Genomic DNA, 15,727 nt, shown 5'->3' with positions numbered 1-15,727 from the left:
TGCAGAAGCCACACCGACCCGCTAATCCATCTCACGCTCCATTCTACCCTCACTCGTGAACAAGACCCCAAGATACTTGAACCCCCTCACTTGAAGGCAGTAACTCTCCCCCAACCCGGAGAGGGCAATCCACCGGTTTCCAACAGAGAACCATGGCCTCAGACTTGGAGGTGCTGACTCTCATCCCAACTGCTTCAGACTCAGCTGCAAAACGCCCCAGTACATGCTGGAGGTCACAGTGTGATGGAGCCAACAGAACCACATCATCTGCGAAAAGCAGAGATGCAATTCTTAGGTCCTCAAACCGGACCCCTTCCTCCCCCCGACTGCACCTCGGATCCTGTCCATTTTATTATTATTTTACAATGTTATGTATTATTTTATTAAGATAATTTCTACCTTTTTTTTTTGTTAGCAGAAAATTAATTGGCAGCTGATTTTTTTTCAGCACATCCACTGACTTGTGAGAAAAGTTTGCTACACCGCAACCTATAGTCAAATCATAAGTCTGTCACTCTGTAATATTAAAAGAATGCTAAATTAATTCATATCTGTATCTATAACAAGTCCTCACTCAAATGCAACCAAAATTAACACAAACATTCTCTGGATACTAGATATCACATGTTTCAAATGGTGTTCACATCAGTTTAAAGGGCCAGTGTGTAATATTTGGCATGGTTTACTGTCAATCTGAATCTGAATCTTCTACTCATTAATATGTTTATACAAGTGTATGATCGCTATAAAATAAAATTCGTTTGGTTTTTGTAGCCTTATAATTATGCTTTTATATATATATATAGCAAGGGCCTTGCTTTAGAGAGGTCGCCATCTTGCGCCGCCATGTATGTACGGCAGACCGAGTGGACAATCCAGCCAGCCAGAGAACGCGTTTCGCATGTATAAATGAACCAACGAAGACAGCAGAAGGAAGGAAGAAGGAGGAAGAAACAGCAGAGTGTTAGTAGTTCGTTGATAGAGAGTAGTGAAAAGTTTTTTTAGTTATAAAGTTTGCGAATGGACCACACTTACCACGCAACAGGAGAGAATGAACCCGAACCGTCATCTGCGAGGAAAAGAAGACGTAACTTCACTGCTGTCTTCACTGTGTTGTGATGCACTCTCTGCGGTGCTTTTCCTCCTGATGATATATCTCCCCAACGATGGTAGCAGTAGCACCGAATCCCATTCTGTGCATTCAGCCTCTCTTCTCACCCGCTCAGCATCAAACACATGGAGTTCCTCATCTGTATGCTCCGGCTCAAACAGGTATGGCTCTGGGTCTGCGTCCGCTACAAGAAACTCTTCAAAATCGTGTTCAAAGTCGTCCATTGCAGCTACTATAGTCCGGAGATATTGCTAGGCTAAATAAACAGCTGAGCTCTGTTTACCGGCTACGCTGTCAGTCAGTGTACGGGCTGGAGATTGAGCAGAGAGGCGAGCGGGGTCCCCACTCAGTATGGTAAACGAGTATGTGTGTAAAGTTATGAAGTGTGTCTGTTACGCTAGAAGAGTCAGAGTTTGGGACGGAGTGGAGTGTTACCGGAGTTTCTGGAGTGCTCAAATAAACGGGCCTTTTTCTCCCGTAGATATACCTACTCCTGAAAAAGTCGTGCGCAAGGCTTTTTGTCCCTATGAGGCCACCGTCATTTACCCGATGGAAGGGGTGAGCGAGTGAGCCCTGCAATCTAGAATTTGACCACTGATGTCACTGTTTTCAACCCATTTTACACACTGGCCCTTTAATGGTGAGTCCACAGTGATATTCAAAACCTTGTTGTAATTTGTACTGTATACACAACATTTTGAATTGTAATTCAAAAACATTTTTTTCAGAACTTTATTTCATTTATCACCAACACTTTGACTGTTAGAAGTCAAGTCAAGTGACTAAAAAGACACTAAAAAGACAAAAAAGACATTTCTTTGCTCTGTGCTTTCAGAAAATAGTCCCACTGTGTTTGCAGGGCATATCAGGCTGTGTGATTATGCACAAAGATTGGTTAACGCATTGGAGCAATTTCATACAATTACGGACATTTAACATGATAGTTCAGTGCCTAGTGGTAGAGTGTCCGCCCTGAGACTGGGAGGTTGTGGGTTCGATCCCCGGCCGGGTCATACCAAAGACTATAAAAATGGGACCCATTGCCTCCCTGCTTGGCACTCAGCATCAGGGGTTGGAATTGGGGTTAGATCACCACATGATTCCCAAGCGCGGCACCGACAATCAGTGGAACTTTACCTTTACCTTTATGATAAACTAATTTCAATTCAACATATTCATTTGCTTAGAGGATTCAGCTGAAGCATAATGAGTGTTATATGTCATTAAGATGAAGTATTTGCTTGTTTTGTGGTTAATTATGCACATCATCCATTTGACCCCATCATGCGGTCCATTCGTCCCTGCAGACAGGGTTATATTGTTCCTTGAATGGCTTGATTGAGTTATCAAAGTTTCATTTTCTTAACAAAACATTCTAGTTCTCTTATAACTGCATGTTATTATAAAATAACTTCAAATCAAATCCTTAATCATTGATAAGTGTGTGTGCTTCCCCCACCCCTCCTAACAAAAAGTAAAAAGAATTTCTTTCTGGTCACCTACTATAGAACCTACATAAACCACCACCACCTACCACCTATATAAACCTACCATGACCCACAACAATCAGCTGTTTCCCCATGAGTTTAGTGGTAAGGTGGTTGGCTTATAATGGAAAAGTTAAGAGTTCAAATCCTGCTTTCTGTCATCTTGTGAGTGGTCAGAATCTTTGCATTTTCCAGGATAACTTTTGACACTTTTTGCATAGTAGCACTATTTGTGAGTAAATTAATAGACACAGGATGCATTCCAGAATTTGAATGAAAAAAAAATCATTTCGGGCGGCACGGTGGTGTGGTGGTTAGCACTCTCGCCTCACAGCAAGAGGGTTGCCGGTTCGATCCCGGGCATGGAAGCCCTTCTGTGTGGAGTTTGCATGTTCTCCCCGTGTCAGCGTGGGTTCTCTCCGGGCACTCCGGCTTCCTCCCACAGTCCAAAGACATGCAGATTGGGGACTAGGTTAATTGGTAACTCTAAATTGTCCGTAGGTGTGAATGTGAGTGTGAATGGTTGTTTGTCTCTATGTGTCAGCCCTGCGATAGTCTGGCGACCTGTCCAGGGTGTACCCTGCCTCTCGCCCGATGTCAGCTGGGATAGGCTCCAGCCCCCCCGCGACCCTCAAGAGGATGAAGCGGTTAGAAGATGAATGAATGAAAAAAATCATTTCAAATGTAATAAAGCAAAACACATTTTCACCGAACACTACATCATATGTTTTACTGAACGAAACAAGCATTCAAATGCTTGGAATGTGCTTGAGCCCTGATAAATGACGCTTGCGGCTTTAATTAAATTTATGCATGTGTTGTAGCTGATGCTATCCAGTCTTACAACATTCAGAGTTGTTCACAGTCCTCCGTGTGTGTGTGTGTGTGTGTGTGTGTGTGTGTGTGTGTGTCTGTGTGTGTCTGTGTGTGTGTCTGTGTCTGTGTCTGTGTGTGGGTGTGGGTGTGCTTGTCTTTACTGCTGTAATTAAATGGGGCTGAGAAAAAACAGCTGAGCAGAGTTATTAATCTTCAGCACACACAGATGCAAACATGTGCTCTGACTTACAGAGTGGAATGCTGGAGATCTGGAAACAGAACAGGGCAGCGGAAGGAAACATTCCTCTGAGTTTTTATCTCCTACTCGCATTAGGAGGAGCGCAGGTTCACTGTCACAGTGACCGAGAGAGTGGTGGAAAAAGAATTTCAAAATTTCTCAGTTCAATTAAGCAAGTGAAATGTATAGAACCTAACAAAAAAATGACAGTAAGGACAAGTATAGTTAAATCCTGTATTTGTTATAGGAATGGAAGGGGAAAAAGATTTACAAATTAGAGAAAGATGACGTTTGCAATATTTTATGATTTTACCGAGGGATAGATGCCATTACAGATTTCACACATCATTTTGTGACAATGAGCCATGGTCATGCTGAATGTTATTTATTTATTTATTTATTTGTTTGTTTGTTTATTTTATTTATTTATTTTGGCAGGTAACTTTATATTTTTTGTCTGGCACTCAGAAATATATCTGCCACTTATGAAATCTGTGGGCTACGTGCATTAGTATTCATTTTAATGTAAAGAATGATGTCATTCAGGGCATGCTCTAGCTCATCTGGCAGTGTGTGCCCCATATAGGCTCAGTCCATTGCAGCAGCCTAGGGTTTAGTTTCAACTTGTGGCCCTTTGCTGTGTGTCATCCCCCCTTTTCTCTGTCCTCTTTCCTGTCATTATCAAGCTGTCCTATACAGTAACAAATGTGGCACCATTTAAAAAGGCAATGAGCAGGCTTTCTAATGGTATAATATTTATTGCCAAGAGGCATTGTTACAACAGAGAAATAATCTACCAAACACAAATTTCCTTACTTTTTGTGTTTAATTTAGTGTCAGTGAGTAAATGTTTACTGTTTGAACTTCATAGAAGTCTGTATTTTAACCCCTGAGCATCTTTTATAAGTGAACAGTTTTCTGCTATGTTTGTTTGTTTATTCCAAAATAAAAAAAAATTAAAAAAACAAATGCAATAGCCTTCATAAACCTAAAGCTTGAAAGACAGCCAAATTCCATATATCACTATTTTATTAAAATGAAATTAATGTCATAATGTTCAAATTAAGACTACATTTTTTTCCAGTTTATATTAAAGTTTTAGCCCAGGACAAGGTGTTCCAGCTGACCCTGCTAACTCTATAACAAAAGATAAGGCATTATTACCTGCTCCATTGGTATGAAATTATATAAACTTGCGGCTTCTAAGTGGGCGTGGTCTCCTCTACCCCACATACCCCCACCTCATTTGGAAGTGTAGTAAAAGTCATGTTGAACTGTTGCATTCAACCGTCATTTATTGTTGTGAATGATGATGAATGCTGACAGATGCTTGTCATGATGTTTGGCATGGTTCTAAATAAAGAGAGAAGTAAGTCATAGTATTTGCAAATAAATCATCGAATCATACATGTAGTCTTTGAATTATTTCACTTCAAAGTACAATAAATGTAGAATAATAATTAGCTGGACATGTACCAAAATATAATATTGAATAAATTTAATCTATCAAACTAAATCAAATTAATCAAATGTTATCCTTAACTTCAATCCCATTGTGTACACGTCATAATATAAAAGGAAGTTTTACTTACATTAATAACTTCTCAGAGACACATGACAAACACCACCAAACACTCAGGCAACATAATGTTTGAAGACAATGAGGAGGAAATCGCATGCAAAGCAATACAACACTATACAAAATGATTTCATATTGTGGTTGGGCTCTAAAAATTTTGATAAATTGTTAGCAAACGCCTGTATCTGCTCAGGGATTAAATTACTTTAATACTACTGAAGCAGTCTGTACGGGTTATTTAATGTCAGTACAAAAAAGTGTCCCCGCCCTCCCCTTGTGTATACATGAACGTGCACATGAATGCGCCCATCTATGTACAAAAATATACAGTAGAATCAATACTTTTAAATTAATACAAAGAATATTTACCCTGAACAGCAAAGAAAGAGAATAAATATTTGCTGTTACAGTGTTGTTGTTTTTGTTTTTTGTTTGTTTTTATCCCTTTCTGAGGTAGGGAAACATCTGCAGGAGTGCTGCTATGGATTTTGGGCCCCATGAAAATTTATCACAATTTATCACATTCATCATACCCCCAAAGAAACCTGCAGAGAGTTTGGACTGTTGAGGAGACGCTGTTTTTTTTAACTGTGACCAAAAATTGCCCTTGTTTGGACTGCCAAAGGATGTAGGAACAAAGAAGAAGTGGTTGGAATCTATTTTCGATAAATTCCTTAGCAATACAACCCAAACATTTTATTGTGTTCCCATCATTTTCCTGAGGACTGCTTCACAAACTGCCAACAGTTTACAGGTGGATTTTCACAGCAGTCACTGCTGAAAGATGGGGCAGTACCCACTTTGTTGGGCAAATCTGGAGATTCAGGATCACAACTTGTAAGTATGCTTTATGAGTTGTGAATTTGTTGTGTAAAAACAAACTAGGAAGCTGCTACTGAGTGTTGAAGTGTGGAGTAGATGGCTGTAGGAGCTAACGTTAGGATAGGTGAGCGGCTAAGGAAGGGGGCGGAATGAAGATTGTCCCTCGCTGCGGGGAGAGAGGAGAGGGCTTCCCTGGAGGTTGGCCTCTTTTATCTGGTCCCTCTCCTCCACACTTAGATTTATTTTCATTGTGCCGATGGTGGCTTGGAAAACCGCCCCAAACTGTGTCACATGGGCAGAAGGGAAGGCAGCTGGAGCTTGGACTCTTTCCCCCGATCACCCTTCTCCCCGTCTCCACACTTAGACTTTTTTTTCACCCTGCTGACAGTGGAGCTTATATCAATTGTGCCGATGGTGGCTTGGAAGACTGCCCCTAACTGTGTCACACGGGCAGAAGGCAAGGTGGCCAGAGCTCGGCCGGTCCCCTTCTCCAGCAGCCCACCGCATCCATCCACCCCTCCCTCCCTCGCGACCCCGCACATATACCCCCGAGGCTCGGCTCTCTCTCACACGGTGCAGCGGCCCTCCACATCCCTCCCTCGCCGCCCCGCACATATACTCCCGAGCCTCAGCGCCTCTCCTTGACCAACTAACCTAAATACTATAAACACACTACTAACTGTAAACCTACACTAAAATACACTATGCTAACAATACAATTCGCAAATTACTAGCTATTCTCTCTGCTCTACTACTCTCTCTGCTCTGATGCAACCTACTCGCTATCAGTTTGATAACTGCGGACAGAATGGTTTTATAGTAAGGGGAGGAGGAGTAAAGGGAGGAGGGCAGGCTTTAGCGTGGACGGTTAGTGACGTCATTCGCCCCGAAAAAGAGTCATTCGCCTCCAATGTAATGTAATGTAAATTCAAATGTAGTAACCAGGTTTCAAGCTGTCGAGGGCACTCCATAACACATTTTTTAATTAAAATGTAGATTTTCAACAGTTTGCACTAAACTGTCAAGATTTTGAGCAGTCAGTAACACTACTATACAACCAGAAACAATGATTATCAGCTGAAAAAAATGGTTTTAGGGTTTAGTTACTCTTTAAACAGATCTAGTAGACCCTCATGACTCAACATGGTTTTTTTTAAACAATGTTGGAAAAATAAAGTAAAAATATATTCTTTTAGTTTTGTTTTACCCTCAGCAAAGGCTGTAAAAACAGACCCTGCTGCAATAATTTATAAATAATTTTATTTTTATTACCAACATAAAAACATCAGATAAAAGGTATGAAATAGTTGTGGCAACACTTGAAATATACACAAGAAAGATTGATTCAGGGAAGCACTTGATTTAAAAACACAAGGAAATGAATAGATAGATATTTTACATTTTCGTCTTTGTGGAGGTGTTTGAGAACCCAGTGCCATTTGCTGAGGAGATGGAAAAAATCCCCATCCCAAAGGACCTGGCATCCCAGTATGAGAGACCCTCAAAGGAGGAAGTGGTTACCTTACATGTCTCTCACATCAGCCAAGGGGCAGCTGAAGGCCAACGCAGAAACCAGATGGATCAGGAAACTCCTGGCGTATCTGGAGTGCAACACAGGACGGGATGGATGCCTGAATGGAAAGAACTGGACACAATTGGTGTTGCAGATAAAACTCTGCTGTGTTTATATTTATGTATCTATCTATTGTATATTATTTACTAAGGGTTTTTTTTGTAGTTTTCTTTTTTACATTTGCTAAAAATAAAGTTATTTTGACAAAATAATTGTCATTTTGTTATAAGTGGGTTTTTTGGTATAATGAAACCTTAGTGTTCAGAATTGAGTCTGTCTCATTAGATGTCATAACAACTCAATCTTCTTCAGCTCTGTGCTCTTAAAGGGCCCATAGTCATATCTGTAAATGCTGTGGATGTTCTGCAGGGTGTATGGCCTTAAACAGTCAGGCTCCAGGCCTGGACTGTGTATCAGACATGTAGGATGAACTGGAACCTGGTCCATTACCCCAAAACTGATAGGTAAAAAAGAGACAAGACATACTGTTTATAATTAAGCAAAGGAAGACTCAGGAGACAACATCACTGCACAGAAGAAATGCTGATCCAGGAAGCAACATGTGTTTTATCCATGAAACTTTGATTTCATATAAATGGTGTAGAGAAACTGTGATACACTGGTAAATTGTACATATTGTAGATTACAAACACAAGGTGAAGATTATAAAATGCAGTTGCAGTTAAAATGCATTTTAGTAGATTGGTTACAGTAAACATGACAGCTAAGACATCTAAATGTACTGGAATGTTTTTATTCATTTGTTTTTGTATAATAAAGAAATCTGTCATCTCAATCTGCTGTGGTAAAATTGATGAATTCATGGGTTAAAACTTTTGTGGTGTTAATGGGTAATGTGTTAGTAGAGCTATTAATATTAATTTTGGTATTATTACCCAACACAAGCTACATTAATCTGATCATAGATAAGGCTGCTTAGATAAAAAAAAAACCAACAAAAAAAAAAAACAGCTGAGTGCTGCTGTTGGTGTTTCCCAGTCATGTAGTAGTTGATTATATTGTTAAAAACCTCTTGTACTCTGCAGCAGATGTTTACAACTTCATTCAGTCAGAGGACAGACATACAGTTGTTACCATAACGTCAGATAAGTTACAGTTATCATGTCACAGCTGAAATAAAAGACAGCTTCAAATTAAAAACTTAACCCTGTGAAACGTCCTGCTACAGTCGTTGTTGTGCTTTGGAGCCTATCGGCTCAAGTGTCTTTACTCATAATAATGAGGGCGAACGGCTGCCGTTGTTAGCTGAACCACAGCGATGTTGTTAGCAGCTCATGCAGCTTCCGGAGGTGAAATCAGTTAAAGTAAGGGGCGTGACATTTCCAGTACAAGCGCTCCACCAATCACAACAGACTGAGCAAGCTGAGCAAACACAGAGGACTGGGCTGATGGGGAGGCGGGACATAAGCCCAAATACAGACAGAGGTGCTGCAGCAAGGGGCAGTATAAGACAAATGTGTTTTTTGAACATTAAAGCACATAAATCTGTTCCACTAGACCCCAATATTACATATTCACTAGCAAGGACCACACCACAACGATATGCAGTTTAAAGGTTTAATAAGGATGTGATGTCAGAAAATGGTTATGAATGGGGTGGTGATGAATGGGGGAGTGCAGATTGGCAGGTGAATAAACGGGATGGAGATGATGTCATCGGAGGGTCGGACTGGGTGAGGTGTAGATGTGGGCAGAGAGACTCAATGTGGGGGTTCCGTCTTGTGTTTGATGAGCCCGTGCAGTTAGGAAGCCCCCAAAAGAGTCTGATTAAGTGAGGCTTAGTCTGTCGTGCGCTAGACGGAGATCATTGAGGTTATTGTGGATGTAGGTTTGATATGCTTGTGAAGACCAGCGGCCGAGGACCTGAATGACTTGGTCTGAAATACCTGATCTGGCGGCTGAGGAGGCGGCGCCGATGCGGAACGAATGGCAAGAGTAATGATCTGATGAAATTCCGGAGAGACGGAGGATGTTATGGAAGTGTTTCTGGAACCAGAAACGGGTGGCCATCCTCCCTGTTTCGGTGAGGAAGAGGGGATCTTGTGGTGAAGCGTGGGCGGAATACCGGGTGTGGATGTGTCTGGTCAATGGCTCGTGCGGGCTGAGAAAGGAGTTGAGGCGGAAGATGTAGATGGGAAAGGTTGCTCCTAACTGATCAGTTTTACTCCTGCGGAGCGTGAATATGAGCGAGTCTGAAGTGTGGGTGGTGATGTCGGATAGACTGGGATGACGGGAAGGATCGTAGACAGATGATGTTGGAGCGAATTCAGAGCACCTCAGGAATCCGAAGAAGGCAAGTAGAAACATTGATTCCAGTGTTAAGTCGACTGTGGGAGAGATGTAACCGGAGCGCAGAGTGTGTATACAGCGGCAGAGCAGATCGGAGGTGAGGGGGAGGCGTCTGGCTGTCAGCGCTGGTTCTTGCTTTCGTAAGCCTTTGATTAGCATGGTGACGTGAGCGTGCGAGATTGATTGACAAGGGAGGCCGGTGGATAATTTATGGAATAAATTGATACCAGCTAGATATGTTTGTATGCTGGAGGCCCGGATCTTTGTTACGGTATGACAGTGTGTGATGAAGTTGCACATGGACAAGGCGTCCAGAGAGGGAAAAGGTAGATGATAAGTAGTGTGGTAATTCTTGAAAGAATTCCAGCCGGTGAGGTAAGCGGATAGCGTGCTTGGTGCTAAACTGTTAAGGATGGCTTCTTGGGAGGTGCGAGTGAGATTTGCCAGATTAGGATTTAGCTGAATATGGTCGCTGAAAACGGTGGGATTGGTGTGGGATGGACATCCGAGTCTGGAGCCAAGCATCTGAATTTCTGGAAAGAGAAGCGGGAGAGTGAGTCAGCAATGGCGTTGTGGTGACTGGGAATGTGAGATGCACGGAGGATGAATTGATGCTGAGCGGAGATGAGAGTGAGTCTGCGAGTGAATGGCATGATGGCTGGGGAACGGGAACGGCCTTTACTGATTATATCTACTACTGCTGTGTTGTCAGAGTGGATATTGATGCATTTTTTTGACCATTCGTGCCCCCAGATTAGAGTGGCGATGATCACGGGGTACAGCTCGTACAGAGCAGACGAGGGAGAGCGTGACTCTGTGTCGAGGGACTCGAACTCGGAGGGCCAAGCGGCAGCAAACCACCTCCCCCCGTAATACCCGCCGAAACCTACAGAGGGAGCCGCGTCCGTGTAGAGTGGAATGTCCTCGGGCTGGGTGATGAAGTCGTCATAGAAGAATGAGATGCCGTTCCAGGATGACAGAAATTGCTGCCACATGCGCATTTCTGTTTTACAAGTGTTGTCCAGAACCACGTGGTCGTGGAGAGAGGGAATGGATGCAGCTTTGGTCAGCAGTTGAGAAAGAAAAGATTTTGCCTGTGGAATTATGTGGATGGCGTAATTGAGGTGCCCGAGGAGAGCGAGCAGCTGGCGTTTGGTGCACCTGTCTGTCAGAAGATAATTAGACAAGAGCAGCGAGATGCGCTGCACTTTCTCCAAGGGCAGTGAAGCCTGGAATGACATTGAGTCCAGAGTGATGCCCAGAAACTCAATAGATGTGCCAGGTCCTGAAGTTTTTTCTTCGGACAGAGGGACACCGAGGTCAGAAAATGCAGACGTAAGTGTAGTGAGACCGTGGCGAGGAGGTGAGGATGGGGGAGTCACGACAAGAAAATCGTCAAGGAGATGAAGGATGTAGGGGAGCCTGTAATTGTTGGAGAGGATCCAGCATAGAGCCTCGGATAAGGAGTCAAAGATTTTGGGGCTGCTCTAGCAGCCGAAAGTGAGACGCACGGAGAAGTAGTAAGCCCCCTTCCAGCAGACACCGAAATAACACCAGAAGTCGGGGTGAATGGGCAAGACCTTGAATGCGCTCGTGATATCAGCCTTAGACAGCCATGCTCCGTGTCCCGCCAGACGAATCAGTGCCATGGCGTGGTCAATGGTGGCGTACTGCATGGAGAAATCTGGGCTAGGAATAAGGCTGTTGATGCTCGGGATGTCGGAGCCGTGTGGGGACGACAGGTCAATGATCAGCCTCTTTTTCCCCGAGTATTTGCGTGTGGCGACACCGATGGGACTGATACGGAATACGGGGAAAGGAGGATGATCGAAAGGGCCTATCATAAATCCCTCAGTGACCTCTTTTGCCAGTAACGTTTCAACAGTGTCGGGCTCAGTGAGAGCGGATTGAAGATTGTGACATGTGTGGGAAAAATTAGGAAGCACCTCCATGCCAGGGTGAAAACCGTGAGTGAAGCCAGAGATGAGAAAATCGACAAACTGCCTATCAGGGTGATCACTGAGAGCAGCACCGAGTGCACGTACCTTGATGGGCGTGCCGAGGTGACGTTCTAGTCATGCTGCTGTGTTGGTGGGATTGTGGGGGCAGGTGGTCCTGGCGTGAGCGCCCCCGCAGAAGGAGCAGATGTGCAGGAGACGGCAGCCGGACGAGTTGCAACCCCACTGATTGAAATTATTGCACACCATCCTGCCGCCCTGATAGAGGATCGGCCGTCCTCGCTTGTTGACGCCCTTTGACACCAGCACGTTGACAGTGGGACGTGCGTCCTTAGCTCTGGGGATGACAGGAGGGGGGGGGGTGCAGCGGAAGACAGACGGTCGAAGATCGGAGCATTGCGTGGGGTGGTGGGGCGGGAGTGTGGTTGAGGAGCCCTGATAGTGCATGCAGACGCCGGGTGAGAAGGGGCGCCACATAAGTCGCAGGAGAGGGAGGAACGAGCTGCGAAAATGCGGCAGTATATTTCTGAATCGAGGGCCCCCCAGTACGTCCCCTGGTTTAGCTGCTGCAACCGGCCGGCTGCTTGTGCGGCAAAGTGGACATGGTAGGTGTAAAATCCCGTCCCCCCCGAAACGCAAAGCCATGTCCAACACGATGGACAGATAGTCGTCCAGCTCTGATCGACGGTGAGGAAAAGCAGAGCAGATGACATCGCGAAAAAGGGAGAAAGCGAGAGCAAACTCGACAGGAGTCAAGTCTTTGGACCTGGTTGGCATTGACTGCTTTAATATAACTGGACCGAGGACAATCTGCAGTTCCCTGGGTTGACTACTGTCAAAAAAAGATGGCTGAATGAACTGGGCTAGGTCTACATAATTACCGGACAGTATTTGCTGGCACAGTGAGTGCGAGACGGGTGAGGGGCGGTGAATGGCAGAGGCCGGCGGAGCTGGTGGTGTGGCTGTGGCCAGAGTGTAGACGGCAGCAGAGGAAAAAACATTAGGGTGTTGGGGAAGGGAGGGGGTAGGGGAGGGGTAAGGAGAGACACGTCGGAAAGAGAGTGGAAGGCAGTGAAACACCCGCCGGAGGAGCCTGTTGTGCTGCGGAACGGGGCTCCTGGGCTGCGATGCCAGCCGGAACAGGATAGTTGGAAGGAAGGGTAGAGGAAAGGGATGTGGGGATGGAGGATGTGTGTGCAAGGGGTGAGAGTGGAGGCCTGAGAGACAGGGAGGAGAAGAAGGCAGATAGGGCGCGTGACATATCTGCGTCTGAGGGAGCAGGCACAGGGGGTGATACGACCTGACCCCCGGCTGGGGGAATGAATGAGGAAGGCTGCTCCGGCTGGAGTGGTGGAGGCGCCGTGACGTCACCGACGGTGACGCTGGCGGGAGTAGGCCTCGGAGGGCGACCCGGAAGTGCGGCCGGCTTGGGAGAAGGAGCTGTGGCCTCAGGAGCCCGGACAGCGGCTGAATAGAGCTGGAACAGCCTGGACTTGTTGTCGCTGCGGTGGAAGGGGATGTTTTTTGCCCTCAGGAACCGCTGGAGCCGAGCGATGGTCCAATCCCTGATGTCGGGCTCTTGCTGTGGACGTGGAGATGGTGGAGATGGCCGAGTTGAGCGAGACGGAGCCCCGCGGGAGCGGCGAGGTCGACTAGACGCTGCACCGCTTCGGGAAGGAGGAGGAGAAGACCGCCGCTGGCTCCCACGGTTGTGGACGCGGCGTGGATTTCCCACCCGCGAGGACGGAGGAGAGGAGGCCTGAGATCCACCAGGAGTTGGGGCGATCTCGTTGATGGAGCCCGACGGAGAACCACGGCGAGACGAAGGGATGTGGACCACAGAGCGCAGCCGGCTCCCCTGGGAGTTTCGGCTACCGGCAGACTGCTGACACAGGGTCAGAGGATCACCTGGCTCGAACAGAGAGTCGTATAAGTCGTCGGAGTCTGATTCGGACAGGTTGACTTGCAACACGTGATCCATCGGTGAGTACGCACAAAAAACACGCTTGCTGAGATAACCTATGTAGGGTCGCCAGTGTTCGAGAGATCTGAGAGGCCTGTGGTAGAGCTGTGCTGGTATATATATGTTAGTCAGGTGATTAGAGGAGTGGTTGAGGCGTGGTCCTGCCCCTGAACCTAAGTTAAACAATTAACTCCATTTAATATTAATGTGACCCTGAAAATAAGCATAATAGGTCCACTTTAAATAACTGTGCCATTGCAATATCGTATTTTTTACTCCATTACAGCTATTTGTCTCTTAATGATTTTTTCTAAATTAAAACATATATATGTTCTGCTTATGTGATATGATGAAATACTATACTACTAATCTAAGCAATATTATACAAAGCATCTAAGGGTGGCTCCACGCTGACAAATTACAACATTAAAATACTCTTACATGCAAACAATATCATAATATTCTATCATAATGATAATCTCTCTCTCTCTCTTTTTTTTTTTTTAGCTGATAACACTTCTGAACGTTTACTTAAGTAACATTTGAATACAGGACTTATACTAATAACAGATAATTTTTAGATTGTAGTATTTTTACTTTTACTTAAGTAAAAAAATACTTCCTCCACTACTGATAATAACATCATAACCAGAATTTGACAGGATGCTGCTCACCTCCTTCTCCAGTTGAGAGTAAGACTGGTTTATTGCTAGTGGGACGTATGGGGAGACAGGGATGCTGAGGATAAAGCTGCATCTGTATTTTGGCCTGGTACCAGGCAGGGACAGGGACAACTGATTAAATATGCATAATTTTCTAAAGGTTTGCTTGTAATGATTAAATTAAAGCTTAAAGAAGAGAAAAATGTAAACGCTCAGAATTTTCTGTAAAGATATTATCTGTTACCGGAGCAAACATAATCTATTTCACTGTGAATTAAACAGGTTAATTTCCGCAGTGACTCACCAGTCTTTGTGAAGAATTGACATACTGTCGGCCTCTCTTCTCTCTCCTGTGTTTCTTTTGGTTTTTGCTACTCACATTTCTTTTTCTTTGGAAGCTGACACATGAGACTAAGCTCCACCAAAACTCAGTATGTGTGTGTACATATATATATATATATATATATATATACATACATACATACATATACATATATATATATATATATATATATACATATATTTGTTCTAGTATTTTTTAGGGGCTCTGGTCAGTCATGATCCCTTACAATCGTCCTAACTTTTCTCCACCACATGGAGCCTCTGAACACCTGTCTGTGCTGAGCTCATCCACCATTAATCTCTTTCTCCCTTGCTCGACCACACACTAGCTATAGTTATTCAGACAAAACTGATATGTGTCCTGAAGTTTATACAGCAACAAGTGGGCATGTATGTATTTTTATGGGTCTTTTTATTGATGGCCATTGGTTAGAAGTCAGTGAACTTGCACTGTCAGTCGAAATGAATTGTGGTTCTACAGTCAATAGTGTTGCTTTTATATGGCACCTATGAGCATCTTTCATATGTGTAGCTTTATCCAATCATAAAACTAGATGTGTCTTGATGTGTTTTCCCTGTCTGCTAAAGCGGCAGAAGGCCTCATAATTTTACTCACCACTGCCAGCAGTTTACCAGCATTTGACAGGTGGCGGGTGCTAATGTCAGACTCTGCCTGTTAGCCTACCTCCTAACAAAGAAGTTCAGCACTAACTAGAAATATGGAGGAGTAAAATGAACAATATTGTCCTCTGAGATGAAAGTGGAAGGAAGCCAAATATTATACTTGGTTAAATGTGTGTAATTACCTCCCATCACTCTCAGAGTGACATCACTTTTCACGCAGCACATCCAGAAAGGCTGCATTC

The 15,727-nt window shown here is 44.3% G+C and overlaps 1 pseudogene; it reads right to left on the bottom strand.

Moving 5' to 3' along the window:
• Nucleotides 1–10,109: 10,109 nt before the first annotated feature.
• Nucleotides 10,110–11,900, bottom strand: LOC125903553 (uncharacterized; annotated as a pseudogene).
• Nucleotides 11,901–15,727: the final 3,827 nt, after the last annotated feature.

This window comes from Epinephelus fuscoguttatus, linkage group LG2 (assembly GCF_011397635.1).
Source record: "Epinephelus fuscoguttatus linkage group LG2, E.fuscoguttatus.final_Chr_v1".
Taxonomy (NCBI): Eukaryota; Metazoa; Chordata; class Actinopteri; order Perciformes; family Serranidae; genus Epinephelus; species Epinephelus fuscoguttatus.
Note: the sequence above shows the minus strand (reverse complement) of the source record. Positions and strands in the feature narration are given on the sequence as shown.